At 42.5% G+C, this 20,358-nt stretch overlaps 1 protein-coding gene and 1 pseudogene across 1 annotated transcript in view; both read right to left on the bottom strand.

The window, feature by feature from the left end:
- Positions 1–1,435: 1,435 nt before the first annotated feature.
- The window catches only part of PCNX2 (pecanex 2), a 275,321-nt gene continuing 256,398 nt past the window's right edge, over positions 1,436–20,358 (bottom strand). Inside the window, exons 24-25 of the transcript XR_002732387.2 lie at positions 8,702–8,955; positions 1,436–1,457 (exon numbers count right to left, since the gene is read on the bottom strand). The gene's annotated coding sequence lies outside the window, so the exon portion shown is untranslated. The remainder of the gene's footprint in view (positions 1,458–8,701; positions 8,956–20,358) is intronic.
- Positions 12,738–13,484, bottom strand: LOC111545262 (annotated as a pseudogene).

Raw genomic sequence — 20,358 nt, 5'->3', positions numbered from 1 at the left:
TGGAGCTATAGCCGATAACATCAATCAATTCTTTGAATATCTCAACTGCTTAAAGAGGCCTGGCATGAGTTAAGATTATTATCACACCTTCTTCGTGGTTGGTCTGAAGAAAGCAGGTTCTGCCACCTGCTTCTTCTCTCACCTGTTTTTTTTTTTTTTTTTTTTTTTTTTTTTTTGGGGGGTTCTCGTTTTTTCCCCCCGGGTGGGGGGCGGGGGGCGGGTCTCCCCTCCCCGCAAGCTCCGCCCCCCGGGTTTACGCCATTCCCCTGCCTCAGCCTCCTGAGTAGCTGGGACTACAGGCGCCCGCCACCTCGCCCGGCTAGTTTTTTGTATTTTTTTTAGTAGAGACGGGGTTTCACGGTGTTAGCCAGGATGGTCTCGATCTCCTGACCTCGTGATCCACCCGTCTCGGCCTCCCAAAGTGCTGGGATTACAGGCTTGAGCCACCGCGCCCGGCCTCTCACCTGTTTTTAATCACCCATAAGAAATTCACAGAACTTGGCTAATGTCGTGGTTTGGTTTACTCTCTCTAGCACATGCCACATACTGCATCAGCTGCTGAGGAAGTTGTTTCTAACTCGTACCTCCGTTTTCCAACAACAACCCGTGGACTCAGCTTTTCAAATCCTAAGAAGCAAAGTAAACCCGCTCCCTGCATTTGCTCCCTCCCTCTTCTCCTCCTCCCCTGTCCCCTTCTCCTCTTTTTGTAAACTGTCATGATTCTTGATTATATTTCTAAGAGGCAGGCTTCACTTCCAGAAGTGTTTACAGCACATAAGCAATAACAGCATAGACACACAAAATAATGATGACAGAAGCTGGACCATCTGATTGTTAAATAGAATTTTCATGTCCATGATTCAATACGTTCAGTAAATCCCCCCGATTTCAGCACAGATAGACTTGGTAGGGAAATCCCAAAACGTAATTTTAAACAAAGAAGCTTCAAATGTTTAAAAGTTATAATAGAGGCTTAAAACTTCGCTGGCCCTGAGCACTGCATAAAGGGATCTATAGCTTCAAGTGTTCTTCGTTGGAGACATGGTATATTGATTCTCCTATTTAATTTTGCTTACCTTCAATAAACATCTATCCAAGTAGTGCTTTTTTTCTATCCTCTATGTTAAAAGTGTACCATAGAATATAAGAAAGAATGGACATTACACTGTTCCTTATTTATTAAACTTACAGTCCATGCCTCAGTCCCCACCTCCCTGACCTACCTCTTGTGTTTTCCGTGCGCAGTGTTGAATCCATTCTAGATAAACGTTGCAGAAGCTAGCTCGTGTGATCCCCTGGAGACACGGGACGTAGTCGTCATCAATGTTAATGTTGAACATTGCAAGGTCACGCTCAATGTAATGCCACTTGGCAAAGGGTTGCAGGGACTTCAGAAGTGACTCATTTTTGATCCAGGAGAGGAGTTTGGGAGACGTTACCATATAGTATATTATACTCTGCAGAGAAAACGCAAGGTTTTGAGCCCTTACAGCTATTCTAAAGCCAGGAAGATTTTATTTGTTAATTTAATCTTAGAAAGTAAATCAACCTCAGGAAAAGTAAGAGACATGAAATCCCTACATGTGGTATCATTTGTATTTTCCGCTGGGTGTAATGCCCAGAACTCATTTGAGACATTTCTAAAATGTCCTCTCTTAAGGATTATCTTAGGGAAGAGGAAAGTGAGAAGAACGTAATGCTAACAGAATGTAACGGAACAGAATTTCTGTGATGAGGAAGAATGACAGTCAGCCCCATCCCTTCTGAGAGAAGTACACAGAAGAACCACTTGCTGGGGTTGCTGTAGGCTTCGGTGGGTCCTAGACTAGACTGATTCAGCTTAAAGAGATCGGAGTAGACCTTCCTCCAGAGCCCTAACCAAAGAGTATTTAATGAACTAAAACAACAGGGTTTTCTGTTTGTTTGTTTGTTTTTTGAGATAGCAGTGTCTCTCTCTGATGTCCAGGCTGAAGTGCAGTGGCACAGTCATGGCTCACTGAAGCCTTGAACTCCTGGGCTCAAGCGATCCTCCTGCCTCAGCCTCTAGAGTAACTAGGGCTACAGGTGCAAGCCACCATGTCTGGCTAATATTTTAGTTTTTATTTTTGTAGAGACAGGGTCTTGTTGCCCAGTCTGGTCTTGAACCCCTGCCTCAGCCTCCCAAAGTGCGAGGATTACAGGTGTGATCCACTGTGCCCAGTCAAAACAACACAGTTCTTATGGAAAGTATTGACGATGTGAAATTGTTGTCACCTTCACACACTTAATCCTGAGCACCCAGACAGTGGACATCTGTGACATGTTCACAAGTAACCCATGTTTCCTTCTTCATCAGACACTGTACTTACGAGTCCCACTTGGGGAAAATGCTTCCCTTGGGCTTGATTATTCTGAGTAACAGGTTTGTGGAAAGCCATTTTGTAGTTTTTGAATAAATTCCTCCATCAAAAAGGCTAGCACCTGGCCTCAAGAAATAGAAATGGGACAGAGGAAATGAAAATCCACACCCGGATCCAAGCTCAGGGTGTGCTGCTGCGGAGTTCCTGCCAGCAGGCACCGCCGTTCCATTGTAACAGAAAAATGCAGGGGGTGCTTGGGGCTATTGAGGCTGAGGGGCACCCCTGGAATGAGGCTGCACATCTCATTGTGAAATCATGAGGGGCTGGAGGGCTCACAGTGTTTGATGCAAGGAGGCAGGGATGTGTGCTCCTTTTAGAAAGAAACGCTTAATTGACGCTCTTCTCTGTTTATAAAAACATATTCTTTTTAAATGAGAAAGCAGAAAACGAATACTGGGTGGATGGAAACAAAGTCTTCAGTGACTGACACCTGTAAGTGGAGTGCGCCGAGAAACCCTTTTCTAGGGGAGCCCCCACCCTCCGTCTCTGGCTCTTCCCTCCCTCTGGCTGGGAAATAAAACCCAGAGCTCAAGGCCTCAGGTTGCTTGGGTATCTGGTTTCAAGGTTTTTTTTTTAGGACTTCAGCAGGTGAAGAGACAGTCTTTGATTTCCACTAAACAACTGCAAGTGCATGACTTAGGCTGTCTGCTGTGAGGACCTGGACTTCGGGGAGGTTCATCTGCGGTTCATGGCTTATGCTCTTCCTTCTTTTGGGCACATCTTCTATTACACTCCACAGTCTACCTGTCCCAAAAATGAGGAAGTGGAAAAATGAAATCTGCAGACAATAACTAGAATTCAGTGGCGTGCCTGTTCTCCCATCGTCTGTAACACCCCGTGATAACCATCCCGGCCTCAGGGAGGCCTTCGACATGAGGAGGAAGGAAGAGAGGGAGTGATGGAGAAAGAGGTCAAGGAAGCTGAAGGCAGAGGTGGGAAAGAAAGACATGCTAATGAGGCCCACGTTGCATGGCTGTTCTGAGGTTTAGAATGAGACAATGTATATGAGGAACTTAGCACATGGCCTGGCCCGTTGATATGTGTATAGGTGGAAAAACAGTCATGTCTTTGACATCTGTGACTTACCTACCCAGCAAGCAGGATGAGCGTGGGACTCAGAGGGGAGGCAGGCAGTGGCGGCAGTAGCAGCAGCCCAGGAGAGGTTGAGGCAGAGGGGCGAGGGAACGGGGATGGCATTAGGGGACAGGAGACCCGTTGTGTCTGTGGTGGTCACCAGAGTGCACATCTGATATTCGCAAATAGAAACTTTGAATCTGGAGGGTTTTCTCTTGTCTCCTTGCTGGCTGGATCATTTAAAGACAGTCTAAGTCGTCGGCCCAAAGTTGCAAGCAAAAGAGAGTAACGATGCCCATGTCCACGAGCACCGCTTCTCAGCTGAGCGTTACAAAGGGAAGAAAGAAATTTGGTTTCTCTAAATATCTAGCTCTAGTGAACATCTGGTCTAGTTTTTCCCCAATATGGCCTAATCACATACCGGATAGGAATAACAAACAAAGACTGAAAGACAAAAGTGTATGTTTTCATTCATTGCTAGGGAGGAATTAACCCCACAACCGATGAAGTCAGAATAGTTAATGAGGACTTTGAATTCCAGAGGTTAACACTTCCTCCTCTCCTGTCCAGCAAAACCCTGCAGTGCTGACTTCAGAACAGAACCCAGCTTGATGCTCAGCTTTCTAAATCACAGCACCGACACTTCTCACCGGGAGAAAACAGAACCGCCCCAAATGCTTGCAAGTCATACCCTATCTCCATTTAATTTAGGCAGAACTTCTGTCATGGAGACATAGTCAATGAACACTGTAAAATCTTTCAGAATCTGTCAGGATGAAGTGGATACAACACTAAGGAAAACTGATAAGTTGGGGCAGTGACAATGAATTGATGGGGTAAACCTAGGCTGTGCTGAAAGCAGGACCCCTCCTGAATAAATTCATGATATCTGGCTCCTCCAGCAGGGATTCTCCTGGTTCCTCATTTTAATTGTAGATCGGTATATTCTTTCAGACAACTCATTCCAGGAAGGGGGGCCTGGCAGGCAAACCAACCTGTCGGGCTACTCGCGCCTCATTCTGCAAGGCCAGTGATAAGCAGGTCTCCTTTCTAAAAGAGATGCCTGGAAACAATGGCAGCAGGAGAGCCAGGCCCACACAAAAAGCGGCAGATTCCTTCACTGCTAAGAGGGTTTTAAACACTAATAAATTGAAGAGAGATGGAGGAGGCACGAGGGAAAACCTCAAGTCGCCAGGAAGGAAATGATTTCAAATATATTCATAGAGGGTGGGGGAACTGACCCAGTTTATTAGGATACTTTTAAAATATCCTTTTGTAGTAAAGGAATTATTTCAAATTTTTCTTCCTTTTAATTTGCCTTTCCAGTAAGAAAATAATAAAGAGAATGAAATCAAACTCTTGAAACTTTAAGTAACTCAGAGCTACAAAGGCAACTTTGTTCACCTAGCAACCATACCAAAGAAGAAAATAATTTTTTTAACCCCAAAATGCTGTTTCTTCTGTTCTAATAGGCAGTTAGCCCTCCTGAAATTTCCCTTAACTAGCTGCAGCGGGGAATGAGCGCAGGTTCCGAGCCACCCCTTGCTGCATGGCAGGGAAGCACTGAGTCCTGTATTTGGAGGCAACCTCGCAGGATAGGCCCGGCAGTACCAAAGTGAATTAAACGTGAGGGTACCGTGAGGCCCCATCTGCCCAAAAATCTCAGCCCCATCCTGAGTGCTGACTTGGGAGTTAAGAAAATTCTTGTTTCTGTGGGGCACAATGATGTCTGTAGTAGCTCCAAAGCCTCGTTGTATATCAAATCACTTAGGAAACTTATTAAACAATATAAGTCCTTGTGTCCCAGGAGGTGGAGGTTGCAGTGAGCCGAGATCACGCCATTGCACTCCAGTCTGGACAATAGAGTGAGGCTCCGTCTCAAAAAAAAAAAAAAAAAAAGGTCCTTGGGTCCCAGCCCAGGCCCATGAAATTTGAATGTGTGGGTAGGACATGGGGATGTGTAATTATCTAGCTCGCGGGGGAGGAGGGGAGTCTGTTCCAGGTTTGCTCTGGCTCTGGCTTGTGAGAGGCGCCATGATAGGTAGCACACCTGTGCACTGCCTGTCTCTCCTAGCCTACCTGCAACTCCCATTTTGCCTTCACTCTCCTTTCTTAAAAAACAGAGTGGAAGGCATTGTTTCCCCACAAGCCAGCTATTACCCAGCAGGTTCTGGGGGGCCCTCCTGAGCCTCCTTCCATTTGCACATGATCCTGGATTTGTCCAATGGCAAATTGTCATCTTAGAAATCATCTAGGGGCCTGGGAGGCACATTTCCAGCAGTTAGGAAAAAGAAAGGTGAGTATCAACTAGCCGTCCAAGGAGAGAAGGCATCAAAAACCTGGTCCAGTCATGGAACCCCCAAGGCCTCTGTAAAAACCAACAGGGTTAGTCCAGGGAGGATGGACCCAGACAGGGCATCTCACTCTCACTACTCCTCCCTTCTCTCCCACTCATGGTGATCTGCTGGCCCCATGGTGATGGGTCGGGCCTGTCCACATGTCTGGCTCACGGAAAGACAGGGATGTGGCTCAATATTGAACCCCATTCCCACCACCCGTGCCTGTAGCAAGCCAGCAGACCCTTGCCTGAATTAGGATCTCTTCTGTCCAGACTGTATGGCCCAGACTCCAAATCTATGTTCCCTGGAACCTTTGTTCATTTAGTACAGAAAAACAAATTGGGCCATGCAATATACAGGTCATCAAGCAGAGCTCTGAGGACCCAAAGAGGACTCAGGTGTGGCTTCTCTGTTTAGGGAATTCCCATAAAGTGAAGCAGGAAAGGTTTGCAGAGGAAGGGGGGGTGAATGTCGGCCATAGCCCTGAAGGGCAGGAAAGCACTGGGCAGCCAGCTGGTGAGGAAGAGCTGTCGGAACTGAGGTTGGAGGAGAAGGTGCGGGCATGTGGGAGGGAGAGGAGGGTCCCTACAGGAGGAGTGAGCAGTGTGCAAGCGCGTGGGGCAGGGAGCACAGGCAGTGTGTGCACAGTGTGTACACAAAACAGTGAGAGATGGGGGAAGGGGTGGGAAACACAGCCAGTAGCAACAGTGGAGGTCTCAGGGTAGCAGATGAAAGAGTCTAGTCTAATTCTTGAGGCAACAGGAAGATGTCAACTCCAGGGCTTATCTACATGGCCTGGCCAGACCTACACTGTTAGTCCTTGCTGCCCCCTTCCGGCCACTTGCTTCACTGGCCTGTGAGTCCTCTTGTTTAGTCAGTCCCTGGATCTAGCTGTTCATGCAACCACCCCGTCCTGCCTCCTGAAAACGAAAGGAAATACTCAAGCGACACTTTCCTTGTTGAGGGAGAAAACAGAGATGGCTAGTTACCATTTATCATCTGCTTTCTCCTTCTTCCGTGAACGTACAATTTCATTCTGGGCTCATGGCTGCCCAAAGTACACTTGCCAGACCCTCTTCCGGGTGGCATGTGACAATGTTCTGGCTGACGGGATACAGTGGGGAGGATACTGGGCAGCTTCCTAGAACCTCTTTAACAGATAGCTGGTGCGTGCCCTTGGTCTTCATTTTCTATGTCCTTTCCTCTATCCCTTAAAGCCTGTAACTTAAATTGTGGAACTCAAAATTTGGAAGATGGTTGATGATCAACCATCATCAAAGTCCGAGAGAAATAAGCTTCTAACATGCATGCCACTCTTATTTCATGGCTCACTGCCAAATCTAACACAACTGGTATGTTGAGTTTGCCTAGAGTTTAGAAATAGAAGATAGGCCATAACTCCCTGGTATGCTTCCCAAATCTTCCTCCATTTACATTAGGTTGGACGAAACATGTATAGTTTTGTATGACATTTGAATATAATGTTTTGCACCTCTGGCACACACAAAGATGGCAAGCACAAACGGCTAAATCTGTTGTAAATATGCTGCCACAGAAAAGGGTTTTGCAAACATTTTGTGTAGCAATCACCTAGGGGGATGAGATCTAAAAGTTATTTATCCCCTGACTATCTTTTGTTTCCACGTAGCTTCAGCAGCTATTGTGAATTTCGGGAATCCCCATTACCCAGGCTGGAGTGCAGTGGTGCAATCACAGCCCACTGCAGACTCAAACTCCTAGACTCAGGCAATTCTCCTGCCTCAGTCTCCTGAGAAGCTGGGACTACAGGTGTGTACCCCATATCTAGCTAATTTTTCATTTTGTTTTTTGTAGAGATGGGGTCTTGTTATGTTGCCTAGGCTGGTCTTGAACTCCTGGGCTCAAACAATCCTGCTGCCTTGGCCTCCCAAAGCTCTGGGATTACAGGAGTGAGCCACCATGCCTGAATTTATTCCAAATTTCTCAATGCCCTTTGTTTGTTAGCTGGTTAAAACTTTAGGTGCCATGTTATCTTTCCATTCTGTGTTTCCTCATTTCTGCTGGACCACCTGTCTCAGCACACTGGCAGGGGCCTTTGTGGTCTCCGATGGATGAGCTTCCTCTTTTTGAACAGCATTAAGATGTGACGCATACCTGTGGGTCATCCAGGACTTCCACCATGCCAAGTCCCCCCAAACCTCCAGCACAGGACCCACAGCGAAGATCTCCTCCGCCACACGGCCCTCGCCTGCCCCTTCCCCTTCAGAAAACACCTCAGCCCCGATGAACACTACACATCCTCAGGCAGGTCCCACACTTGTTTTCCAGGAGACTTACTCCAAACTGCCATGATTTCTAAGGTTAAACACAGATTGGGCAGAAGTAGGCACTGAGCAACTGAAAAAATATGTTATTATTCTCCATGTGAGTTAGGAGGAAAGGCTGTCACAATCAATTCTGACTGGATGGTTTAGCTACTTTTTGAGTTCTCCTTATGAACTTAAAATATAATTCTGGTTCTAAAGTGGACACTGTGCAGAGCATCTACTCTGACCCTTATAACTCAAACATGGAGGCTTAGTAATATTTCTAGGACATTTACATTTGTCCTCATCATCAGGACAAGGAAACCATGCTGTGGTAGAAGAGACAAAGAAAACCTAGATAAGAAAAAGAACTGCCTATTGATGCCTAAGCTTAGGATATGACCAGGGCACAAATCTCAGGTTAATAAAGCAAAGCCCTCTAGGACTTTTCCAAAAGTGACAGTTCCCCAGATGGCTGGGCTTCCAATTCGGAAGCTGAGGATGAGAGGCTCAAAATTTAGACTTTCGACAGAGCTTTTTCAGAGCTTCCTGTGCCATCCTAGCATTTCTGCCTTAGACAGGTGTTTGGGAAACAGAGCAATACCTTGATGTAGTAGCGGATGAGGATCCTTCGGAGGTCAAACACCTGCAGCATGGTGGCCGCGTTGTTGTCCAGGATGCTGTAGCCCTCCAGGATGTACTGCGTCCGCGTGATTTCCCAGGTGAGCCAGCGGAGGTGAAAGGCAGCATTGCAGGACAGCAGGTGGGGCAAGTGGCCTGGTTTGCAGCAGCAGCAGCCTCTGTCCTCCTCATCGCCCTCCATGATGGCTTCCACCTCCCTCTGCTGGCAGTAGGTTCCTGGCCGAGCACAAATGTGAAGGCAGTTTGATGAGAAGGCATGTTAGAATGTTCCCTTCAATGGATTTCCCCATGGCTTCATCAGAGGGGAAGAGGCTGAAAGGAGTCGAGGAATCAGGAAATTTGTGTATTCTCAAATAAGTCCCCCAAAGAAGTAGTAATTCTCATAATCATGAACTCTCTTATTCACGCACATTCATTCTGAGTCTTTGTAGAAAATATATTTAAACCATTTAAAAATTTTTATGGAGCTATGAGCTAAATGTCAACACAGAAGAACATCATTTCAGTGGGAGGCAGTAGTCGACAAACAGGTTTTGAAAAAGGTAGTACATACTAGCTACTTGACTTTAGTCCATTCATTTAACTGGTGCAAGCTGTTTCCTAATCTGTAAAATAGGCTATTGTAAGGATGAAATCAAATGGCATATGCAAACTGATTAGTCACCACACAAAAATGGTAGTTGTTCCTATTATTTTTACTAGATTGTGAGCTCCCTAAGGGGAATGCCTGGCAGGTAGAAATTCAGTAAACACACAAACAAATAAATAAACAAATTGATGAGCTAGTGAATAATTTATTCACCAAATATTGAGTGTACCCAATGCACTGTGAATACAGCAATGAAAAAAATGTATAAAATCCCTGTCCTTGTATAGCTTATCAGTTTAAGTTAAAGAAGACAGGCAAAAAAATAATAAAGCAAAAAAAGGACTGGAATGACAGGGTGGGAATAACTATTTTAAATAGGGGCTCAGAGAAGGCCTCCCTGGGATGTCTCAGTAGAGACCTGAAGGAGGTTGGGGGGAACTCAGCGCAGATAACTGAGAGAAGGGTTTTCCAGGCAGACAGAAGACCATGTCCAAGGCCTTGGGGTGGGATCATACTTATTATATGTTCCAGAGCAGCAAGAAAGTCTATAGTAGAGGGCACAAGTGGGAAAGCAGTAAATGAAGCAGAGAGATAGCTAGGGGCAGATCCTACTTAGAATGAGTTAGAGGAACAGTTGGATGGCTTTAGCTTAAAAGATACGTAGTCTGACTTATGTCTTAGGAGGACCACTCTGGCTTGCTGCCCAGAGAAAGGACTGTCAAGGGAACAAGAGTGGGAGCCAGGGCATCAATTGTGAAGCTGTTAGTTAACCCAGATGGGAGAGAATGATGACTTGGTCCTGGGTGGTTGGAGGAAGTGGTGAGAAATGATTAGATTCTGGATATATCTGAAAGCAGTCTGATGAGATTTGTTGACGAGTTTAGACGTGGGATATTGAAAAGATGAGAAAAGAATGATGCTCAGGTTTCTGTCCTGAGCAGGATGAAGAATGAAATTACTATTTACAGAGGAGAGGAAGATTGCAGGAGGACCAGCCTTTGGGTAGAATGAAGGGAAGACCAGGGATTTACGTTTACATATGTTAAGTTTTAAGTGCCTAATATATCAAAATGGAGATGTCAAGGAGGCAGCTGGATTAAGGAATCTGGAGCTCAGGGGACAAGTCCTGGCTAGAGATTTATAAAATCTAGGAGAATTATTGGCATGTAGGGGCTATTTCAAAGCACCTATATGCTAGCAAGAAAGTGTACAGAGAGCATGGAGAAGAGGTCTAAGAAATAAACTCTAAGCATTCCAACATTTAAACGTTGGACAGGTGAAGAGATTCCAATAAAGTGATAGAACAGAAATGGCAAGTGAGTTAGAAAGAAAACCAGGAAGTCCCAAAAGACAAGTGAAAAAAAGTTTAAAGGAAGAGGGAACATCAGTTCCATCAAATGATGCTTACAGGTCAAATTACATGAAGAATTAACTGTTAGATTTGGCAGTATGGAGGTGTACGGTGATCTTTGCAAGACAGGTTGTGGGGGAATGGTGGGGGAGGGGTACTCTCATGAGAGTGAATTCAAGAAATAACAGGAGGGGAAGAAGCAGAGACAGTGAATGTAGGCAACGATTTCTAGAAGTTTAAAAAATCTTTTTGACTTTATTATCTTTCTTGGCACCTTATTGCACAGGCTACGATCTCTTGTATGCTGCTGAGTAGAAGTGGTGAAAGTTGGCATCCTTGATTTTTCCAAAGAAGCATCATTTAGTTTCATTAATTTTCCTCTATTGTTTCTCTATTTTCTAGAGAAACCATAGACATCAAACTCTTATCTTTAAAATTTTCTTCCTTTTACTTGCTTTGGATTTACCATCATCAGTTTTTTCTAGTACTAGGTAAAAACTTATGTCAGGGGTCACTAACTTTTTTCTGTAAAGGGCCAGAGAGTAAATATTTTAAGCTTTGTGGGCCACATATGGTCTCCATTGCAGCTGCCTCTCTTCCTCCTCCTGCTTCTCTTTTTCTTCCCCTTCCCCTCTTCTTTTAAAAATGTAAAAGCCATTGTAAGCTCATGAACCCTAGTTTGCCAAACCCTGGCTCACATCTCGATTTTAAACCTTTCTTCTTTGCTAATATAAATGTTTACAGCTGTACACTTCTCTCTATGCATTGCTTTAGTTACACCCCATGCATTTTTTATATGCTGCGTTTTGTTTTCATTCAATTCAGTTATTTTGTGATTAACTTAGTTATTTCTTTTTTGACTCATGAGTTTAGAAGTGTGTTGCTTATTTTCCAAATATTGGGGAATTTTTATGATGCAAATTTTTGTAAGTTTCAAGTTTAATTCCAGTGTTACTGGCGAATGAACACTTATTATTTCCATCTCTTGAAATTTATTGAGTGTTATTTGATGGCTTAGCACATGGCCTATTTAGGTGAATGTTTCAAGTGCTCTTGAAAATATCTGTATTCTGCTGTTGCTACGTGAAGTGTTCCATAAATGTCAATTAGTTTCAAATGATTGACAGTATCATTCAAACATTCTAGATGCTAATATTTTTGTGTGCATTTTCTATCATTTACTGAAGGTATAGTGTTGATGTGTTCAAAGATAGTTGTAGATTTTTCTGTTTTTACTTTTAATTCAGTCAGTTTTTGCTTCTTGTAGTTCTATTACTAGGTATATGCACATTTAGGACTGTTATGTCTTCTTGATGAATTAACTCTTCAATTATTATGAAATATCCTTCTTTAATGTGGTGATACACCTCATCTTGAAGTCTGATATTAATAAAGCTAATCCAGGTTTCCTATAGTTAGTGTTTGTAAGGAATATAATTTTCTATCTTTTTATTTTTAAATAGCACAAAGCAAAATAGGTGTGAGGGTTCCTAAGACTCTCCAGATCTTTATAGTTAAAACATCTCTTGTAAACAGCATGTAGTTAGGACTTGCTTTTTTATCTAGTCTGATGATCTCCAATTTTTAATTATAGCAATTAATCCATTTACATGTAATGTGGTTATTTATATAACTGAGTGAAAGTCTACTATTTTCTTTTTTTTAAAAGGTACTCAAATGTCAACTTTATTGTTTCTATATAAACACCTTTTTGTACTGAAAACTGTAAAAATAAGTTTGCTGTGATTGCAATGCAAATTTTTGAAAGCCAGAAAATCTAGCTATTATGCTATAGCCAAACTACCTAATGCTTTCTTTATCCACAAGTAACTTTGCTTCAGTTTCTTGATGCTGGGTTTCATCTCACTGACTTTGGGCTTCTAAGACACATGGGAATACTTACGTTGTCTTTGGGTCAAATCAAACAGTAAAGCTAAAGTTATTCAAATACATTCAAATGACACATATCCCTTACAAATTACTAGTCTCATAGTAGGAAAAAAAGATACAAGAAGAAAAATACATCCTAGAACTCATTAATATTATTGGTGTATAGTCTATACCAGCATAGTGTAGCTTTCACAACCTGCTATATAAAATTACCAGCAAGAAGGAAAAGGTGCAAGAACAAGTTTTATGGCTGAAGTGGCTTGGTGTCATAATTCCCTATTCTAGCATTCTCAGAAGGATCCCATCCGTGAGACACGCAGAAACTGCAGGGACATTTGAACGGTCTTCATTCCTTCTTAACTCCCTTAAGCCCAGTGTTTGTTAGTATTCTTTCATGCGTACGAACTCTGCCGAGTAACATGTATCTGAATCTTGCCATCCTTTCTCTCTGCACAGACAGCAATGTTCTTACTCTTCTCCTCCTGTAAAGCAAGTCATCTCTGATTTCCCTGAGGATTGTTGCTCTTGCAGCAATTCCATCTATCACTCGATGGCGTGAATCTTCTGGTAGAGGGGAAGGGGGTTCGTTACTAGCGTTGATAGTCAAAAGAAAATGTGGCACATATACACCATGGAATACTATGCAGCCATAAAAAAGGATGAGTTTGCGTCCTTTGTAGGGACATGGATGCAGCTGGAAACCATCATTCTTAGCAAACTATCACAAGAAGAGAAAACCAAACACCGCATGTTCTCACTCATAGGTGGGAACTGAACAATGAGCTCACTAACGTTCTTTATCAACATCTCGGAACAGATTTCAGAGCCCCCTGAATCGTCCCGAGAATTTTCTTCGGTCAGCATTTGTGAAGACTCCGGGATGGAGGTTGTATTAAACTGCTGTGATGGGTCCATCTGCATCTTGAACAACACTAAGCTTCTCCTGGATCTTTGAAACCAAGCAGAAACTGATGACTGACCCTCAAACTGCTACAAGGTAGCCCAGAAAGAGGCTGAAAACCGGAGCTCGAACGAATGGTCAAAGAACTGACGTAAAATACAGGTCTGGCTTCCTCTTAAAATACAGATAAGCCAGTCTTCCAGGATATTTGAATGTTAATGATCCAATGATTAGAGGATTAAGGGATCCAAATGATTAAAGGTTAATGGGCGTAGTTTAGACTGGTAGGGTAGTTCTTCATCTGCTTTGCATTAAAATAATATGTCCTATGTCATAGCTGCTAGAAAATTTATAAAACGCCTCTCTTTTGTTGTGAGAGTCTACTATTTTCCTATTTGTTTTTATTTTTCCAACTTTTTAAATTTGTATTCTTTCCAGTCTTTTTTCTTTTTCTTTTTCTTTTTTTTTTTTTAAGATGGAGTCTCGCTCTATCACCCAGGTTGGAGTGCAATGGTGAGATCTCGGCTCGCAGCAACCTCTGCTTCCCAGGTTCAAGCCATTCTCCTGCCTCAGCCTCCCGAGTAGCTGGGATTACAGGTGCCGACCACCAGACCTAGATAATTTTTCATATTTTTAGTAGAAATGGGGTTTCACCATATTGGCCAGGCTGGTCTTAAACTCCTGACCTCATGATCCACCCGCCTTGGCCTCCCAAAGTGCTGGGATTACAGGTGTGAGCCACCGCACCCGGCCCGGTCACTTTTTAATTGAGCAACTTTGGGTATTTTACTTTTTATTTTCAGTCAGCTTTTTAGCCATACCTCTTTTATTTTTGCAGTTTCTCTAAGGGTTATAATGTGTGTTTTATCTTATCACAATCTACTATGAATCAATTTCATGAGTCCTCCAATGATGTAAGACATTACAACGGAATATTTATCCTCTCATGTTATTTGTATTATTGTTGTCAAACATTTTACTTCGACATGTAATTTAAACCCAATGATACATTCTTATAATTTTTTGCCTAATCAATTCGAAAATATTTTAAAAAGAAAATTATCTTTGCTCATATATTTGCCATTTCTCACAATCTTCATTCTTTTGTGTAGAATCGATTCTTCATCTAATATTGTTTTTTAGCCTGAAGAACGCCTTTTAATGTTTCTTATAGTGCATGTCAGTTGGTGATTATCTCAGCTTTTTTAAATCTGAAAATATTTTAATTTTGTCTTTATTCTTGAAGAATATTTTTCCTAGATGTAGAATTATGAGTTGATAGTTTTTGTTTTTGATTTTTCTTTATGCACTTAAAAAAATTATTCCATTGTTTTCTGGCTTGCATTATTTCTTTTGATAAGTCAGAGAAAATTCACACTGTTGGTTCTCTCTATATAATGTATGTTTGTTTTTAAACTCTCTCATGCTCTTGGTAAGATGACGATTACAAATCTCACATGCGCTTATAATTTTTCTTTACCTTTAATTTTCAGAAATTTGATTATTACACATTTAGGTTTGGCTTTCTTTGTGTTTGTCTTGCTTGAGATGTATTGAGATCCTGGGATCTATGGATTGATATTTTTCATCAAGTAAAAAAATTTGGATAATATGTCTTCAGTTGCTTTTCCACCCCTATTTCACACTTCTCCATTTAGGACTCGAATTACACATATGTTAGAATACTTGATATTGTTTCACAAGATACTGGGTCTCTATAGTTTTCTTTAGTCTTTTCATTATTTGCATCAGATTGGATAGTCTCTATAGCCTTGAGTTCACTCATCTTTTCTGTTGCTGTTGTTAAAAGCCCATTTACTGAATTTTTTATTTCAGACATTGTATTTTTTCAGTTCTAGAATTTTAAGTTTTTGGTATACTTTTCCTCTCTATTAATATTCTCCATATGTTCATTCATTATGATCATTTTTCCTTTGAAATCCTAAACACAGGATTACCTGGTGGAAACTTTTTTTCTATTAACTCTAAAATCTTTGAGTGTATTTCTATTTATAGTTTCATTTTCCTGGTTATGAGTCACTTTTTTCTGCTTCTCTGCATATCTAGAAACTCTTGTTATATGCTAGATATCATTGATGTTATAGTCCTGGCAGTGTGAACTTTTTGTCTTCCTTTTTAAAAGAGTCATGTTCTGTCAGGCAGTTAATTTATTTGCCCATCAGGTTATCAGCTTGATCCTTTTAAAGCTTGTTTTAAATCTTTGGCTGGGAAGGTCCATAGTAGTCCTTATTCTGGGGTGATAATATCTCTACTCCTAAAGCCTGGTCTTTTCGGGGTCTCAACTGAACGCCCAAGATGTTCAACAAGGTGTCCTCACTGGCTATTTGGAGCCTCTACATTTCTCAGCACTGCGTAGCCTACATAATCTTTATTTATATCACGTCATTCCAGTTACCATTCTCTGTCAGGCTATGCCTACACAAGAGCAGGTTAATATCCATCTAATCATGAAAGGGGATCTCCATGCAGATTTCTGCAGCTCCTCTTTGCAATTCACTCCTGTCTGGTACTCTGACCTACAAAGTCCAGATACTTCAGTGGCCCAGGACTCAGATTCTATCCCCCTAGTTCAATAAGACCACAGTGCTTTGTTTGGGCTCCAGCTTCCTATACTGTGAACAAGAAAGCACCTCTAGAAAGAAAGTGGAGGCAGTTATGAAGCTCATTTTGTGTATTTCCTTTCTGTCAATGATAAGGGCCCTGAACTGCCTGTTGTCCAGTATCTGCAAAGTATTGGTTAATGTAATTTTTCAGTTTTATAATTGTTTATGATAGTAAGAATATTTTAGTACTGGTTATTCAGTCATGGCCAAAAGAATGTCTTTGAATCTTTCTACGTGTCTTTGGAGACTTAATTGAAACACAAAACATTTCGTTTCACCCACTCCCACCCCTATTCATTATTCACTTTTTCTGGGATCTCATATCATTGTTCACAGTGTCTGGTAATTAGTAGGTGCTAACAAAGTTGTTGATGCAATGACTGAATGGACAAATAAAACAGTTCTTCTCCAGATCTCTGTCTGAACAGGCACCAGTTGAGGAACTCCATAGCAGTATATTGTATTACCTCACATATGGTGGCAGATAAAGAAAGGCTATGTTTAGACCAAGCCTCTATATAGAACCCAGGAGTAGGATCACCATAATATGCCAGAGATGGAAAACTACAACCTTCAAATCATACTGCACATTCAGAGCTATTAGGATAGCAGTCTATGAAATAGGAGTCCAGGTCAGGAAGGGGAAAAGCCAAGCAGGTTCCACACATAAAAAGGGAGACAGTTAAAGCCTGATCCCAAATCTTCGGATTCCATTTGTCTTTCTGCCAGACCTCCTTGCTTTGGCTTTTGGCTGAAAGCATTCTTTTTTTTTCCCAAACATTTCAAGGGTCTCTTAACTCATTCTACGATATAAAATGATATAAAATGTTTCTTCCCTCTGGTGAAGATGTATGGAAATGCATACTGGACTATAAACAGTGGGGCATCCAGAGAGTAATGACCACCATAACCTGACTGCTCCGCACACTGGGACTCTTGGACTGCAGACCCTAGGCTCCAGGGCGGGTGGGGTCTCAATCTGCCACAGTGACACACTAACACTGGCTTGCTGTACATTAATAACATAATTGAGGAAGAAATTCTCTTCCAATGGAGGAAATAAGACAGTTTTCTTTCTTTCTTTTCTTTCTTTCTTTTTCGTTTTTTTTTTTTTTTGAGATGGAGTTTCACTCTTGTTGCCCAGGCTGGAATGCAATGGTGCGATCTTGGCTCACTGCAACCTCCACCTCCCAGGTTGAAGCAATTCTGCCTCAGCCTCCCAAGTAGCTGGGATTACAGGCATGCGCCGCCACACCTGGCTAATTTTGTATTTCTGGTAGAGACAGGGGTTTCTACTAAACCTCCGCATTGGTCAGGCTGGTCTTGAACTCCCAATCTCAGGTGATCCGCCCACCTTGGCCTCCCAAAGTGCTGGGATTACAGGCGTGAGCCACCACGCCCAGCCGACAGTTTTCAGAAATGTATTACACAAGGAAAAAGCATAAAGGAGGATTTTCACTTGAAGAAATTAGCAAAACTGGTTAAACAGCAGACCTCAAAAATGTGCATTCCAATTTTCCCCTTCCTTATTCTTCTATCCTGTTCTACCATTTATCACATTGAGCTGAAAGCCAAGGCTTTTTTTTCCCCCTTTTCATTAAACTGGGAGGGCTGGTTGCATGAGTATGTGTGCGAGTCTGTGGTCTGTGTATGCATGCACGTGTGTGTGTCTATGTGTATGTGAGAAGATGGAGAATTTGAATTTCTAACCATCTGAGTGAAATAGCACAGTAGACTATGAGGAACATGTGGGTGTCTCTACATTGGTGAAAGGGCAGTTGAGGAAACAGTTTGCCATGAAGGATGGCTTAGACTTGACAGATATATCATAGCTGCCAACCGTTGAAAAGCTTAGTTCAGGTGAGTCTTGGATAATCTGCTCTTAGGAATGAAAGAGTCACACTCAGGATCATATTTAAAAAAGAATATGAAAATAATAAAACCCAGTAATTTTGGAAAATGCACTAATTGTGTTGTCCAAATGTAAATCAAGGCCATATTCCCAGGAAGACTCAGAAGGTTTGAAGTATATTCCCTCCAGAGGAAACGCTGAAGGTCAACCCGCCCACACAGTGTGACCTTTTGCAGTCCTGGCAGAGATGAATGTCAAGCTGGCAAGGCTGTCTCTGTCTGGTATTTCCATCGAAACTGACTCTTGGCACCTTTAGTTGTAGCTGTGTTTGCATTGTCACACCTTTGTCACACCTACCAATGCCAAGCCCAGCCAGACTTATTTATTCCCAGCTAATTTCAAGAAGGAATAAACTTAATCTAAAAGGTATACATAGTATGAAAGCAAGTGAAGAAATTTAAGTGCAAATCAGAGGTAAGACAAATACAAATACAGAAACAAAGTCAAGGGTCCTAATTGCATTCTAGGATACCCAGTACATTTACTAATAGTGATCCACAGATTTCACTCCGGGCTTTCCAGAAGCCAATGTAGAAAGAAAACATAAATGGTTTCTTGTGTCTTTAAGGCAAAAACAAACTAATTCCTTGGAAGGATCATAGCTATTTCTGGCAAAGACACCAGAGAGATGATATCCCCAGGATCCTCATAAAGAGGACATTGTGCAATATGGCGAACAACATCCTTAATAACATTGCACAATAAGTGCAAGCACAAGGTTTGCCGGGCTGTTTTAATATTTCACAGTGCAGGACGCTAGAATATGGTCGAAGTGCAATAAAGCAAAAGCATTTCTATAGGTAGTCAAAACAAGTCAGCCTTACATATGGGGCTCTCCAGAGACCTGGCATCATCCAAGAGTAGATTCTAGAAACTCTTGAGGACTGGGAGAACTGGATACCTTTCAGGAAATCCTTGAGACGTATAATTTCTGCAATGGACTGGATGTTTGTGTCTCACTCAAATTATTGTATTGAAACCCTATCCTCCAAGCTGATGGTATTAAAAGGTGGGGCTGGCTGGGCGCAGTGGCTCACACCTGTAATCCCAGCACTTTGGGAGGCTGACGCAGGTGGATTATGAGGTCAAGAGATTGAGACCATCCTGGCCAACATGGTGAACTCCATCTTCACTAAAAATACAAAATAGCCGGGTGTGGTGGTGGGCACCTGTAGTATCAGCTTCTTGGGAGCCTGAGGCAGGAGAATCACTTGAACCTGGGAAGTTGGGGTTGCAATGAGCTGAGATCATGCCACTGCCCTCCAGCCTGGCAACAGAGCGAGAATTCGTCCCCAAAACAAACAAACAAACAAACAAGAAATTGGGGCCTTTGGGAGGTGATTGGGTTATGAGGGTGGGGCCCTCATGAATAAGAGTAGTGCCCTCAGGAGAATAGACATGAGAGAGCTTGCTCTGTCTCTGCTATGTGAGGACATTGCAGAAAGATGGCTGTCTGCAGACCAGGAAATGGGCCCTCACCAGACACTAGATCTGCTGGCACCCGATCTTGGACTTCCCAGCCTCCAGAACTGTGAGAAATAAATGTTTGTTGTGTAAGCCGCCCAGTCTATGGTATAGTTGATGCAGCAACCTGTACTAAGACAACTTCTCTCCATCTAGTTTTGACAATTCTTAATGTAGCGAGTTGCAGTGAATTTTAACATATTCTCTCTGAGAGGCACAGGATTGTAGCTAACTTGTGTGGCTGGTAGACACACCTGCCAAGACGGAGGCAGGGTTGGCATTCTCTTGGGAAAGTTGGGAACTGAAGAATGGTTACCTGAACAGAAGGTCCAGCAACCAAAAATCAAACCAAAATATTCCCTTCTCTTACATCCCAAAAGGCCTCATGAGAGGTACCTTCCTGGCTGGGAGGCCTGGGCCAGAGGACAGGATCCATAAAGAGTGGGAGAGTGGAAGGAAAGCTAGAGTTAGATCAAACTGGAGACATCTGAACCTAATTCTGTAAGTAACAGGCAGGTAAAAGAGATTTTCAAGTCACAAGGAAACATGAGGAAAGCTGTACTTAAGAAAATTCCCCTGAAGCCTCTGGGATTAAGGGGAACAGACCAGTGATGGAGAAACCAGCCACCCACAGTCTCATTTCAGGAACAAAGTGATAGGGACCAGAACTAAGGTGCAGGCTGTTTACCAAGAGATAAGAGGAAACATGTAGATAATGGGACTTTGAAGGGATGTTAAACATGGTCCCCTGCACCAGAAAAGCTGCTTTGAAAGAAAAGGTTGGGATGATTTACAACCTTCCAGTGAGAACATTGCGATTAAAGCCGAAATGCACAACACATTTTCAAGATTGGGCTTCTTGGTCCTTCAATTTCCCTTCCTAACTGA

Source organism: Piliocolobus tephrosceles, chromosome 1 (assembly GCF_002776525.5).
Source record: "Piliocolobus tephrosceles isolate RC106 chromosome 1, ASM277652v3, whole genome shotgun sequence".
Lineage (NCBI taxonomy): Eukaryota > Metazoa > Chordata > Mammalia > Primates > Cercopithecidae > Piliocolobus > Piliocolobus tephrosceles.
Note: the sequence above shows the minus strand (reverse complement) of the source record. Positions and strands in the feature narration are given on the sequence as shown.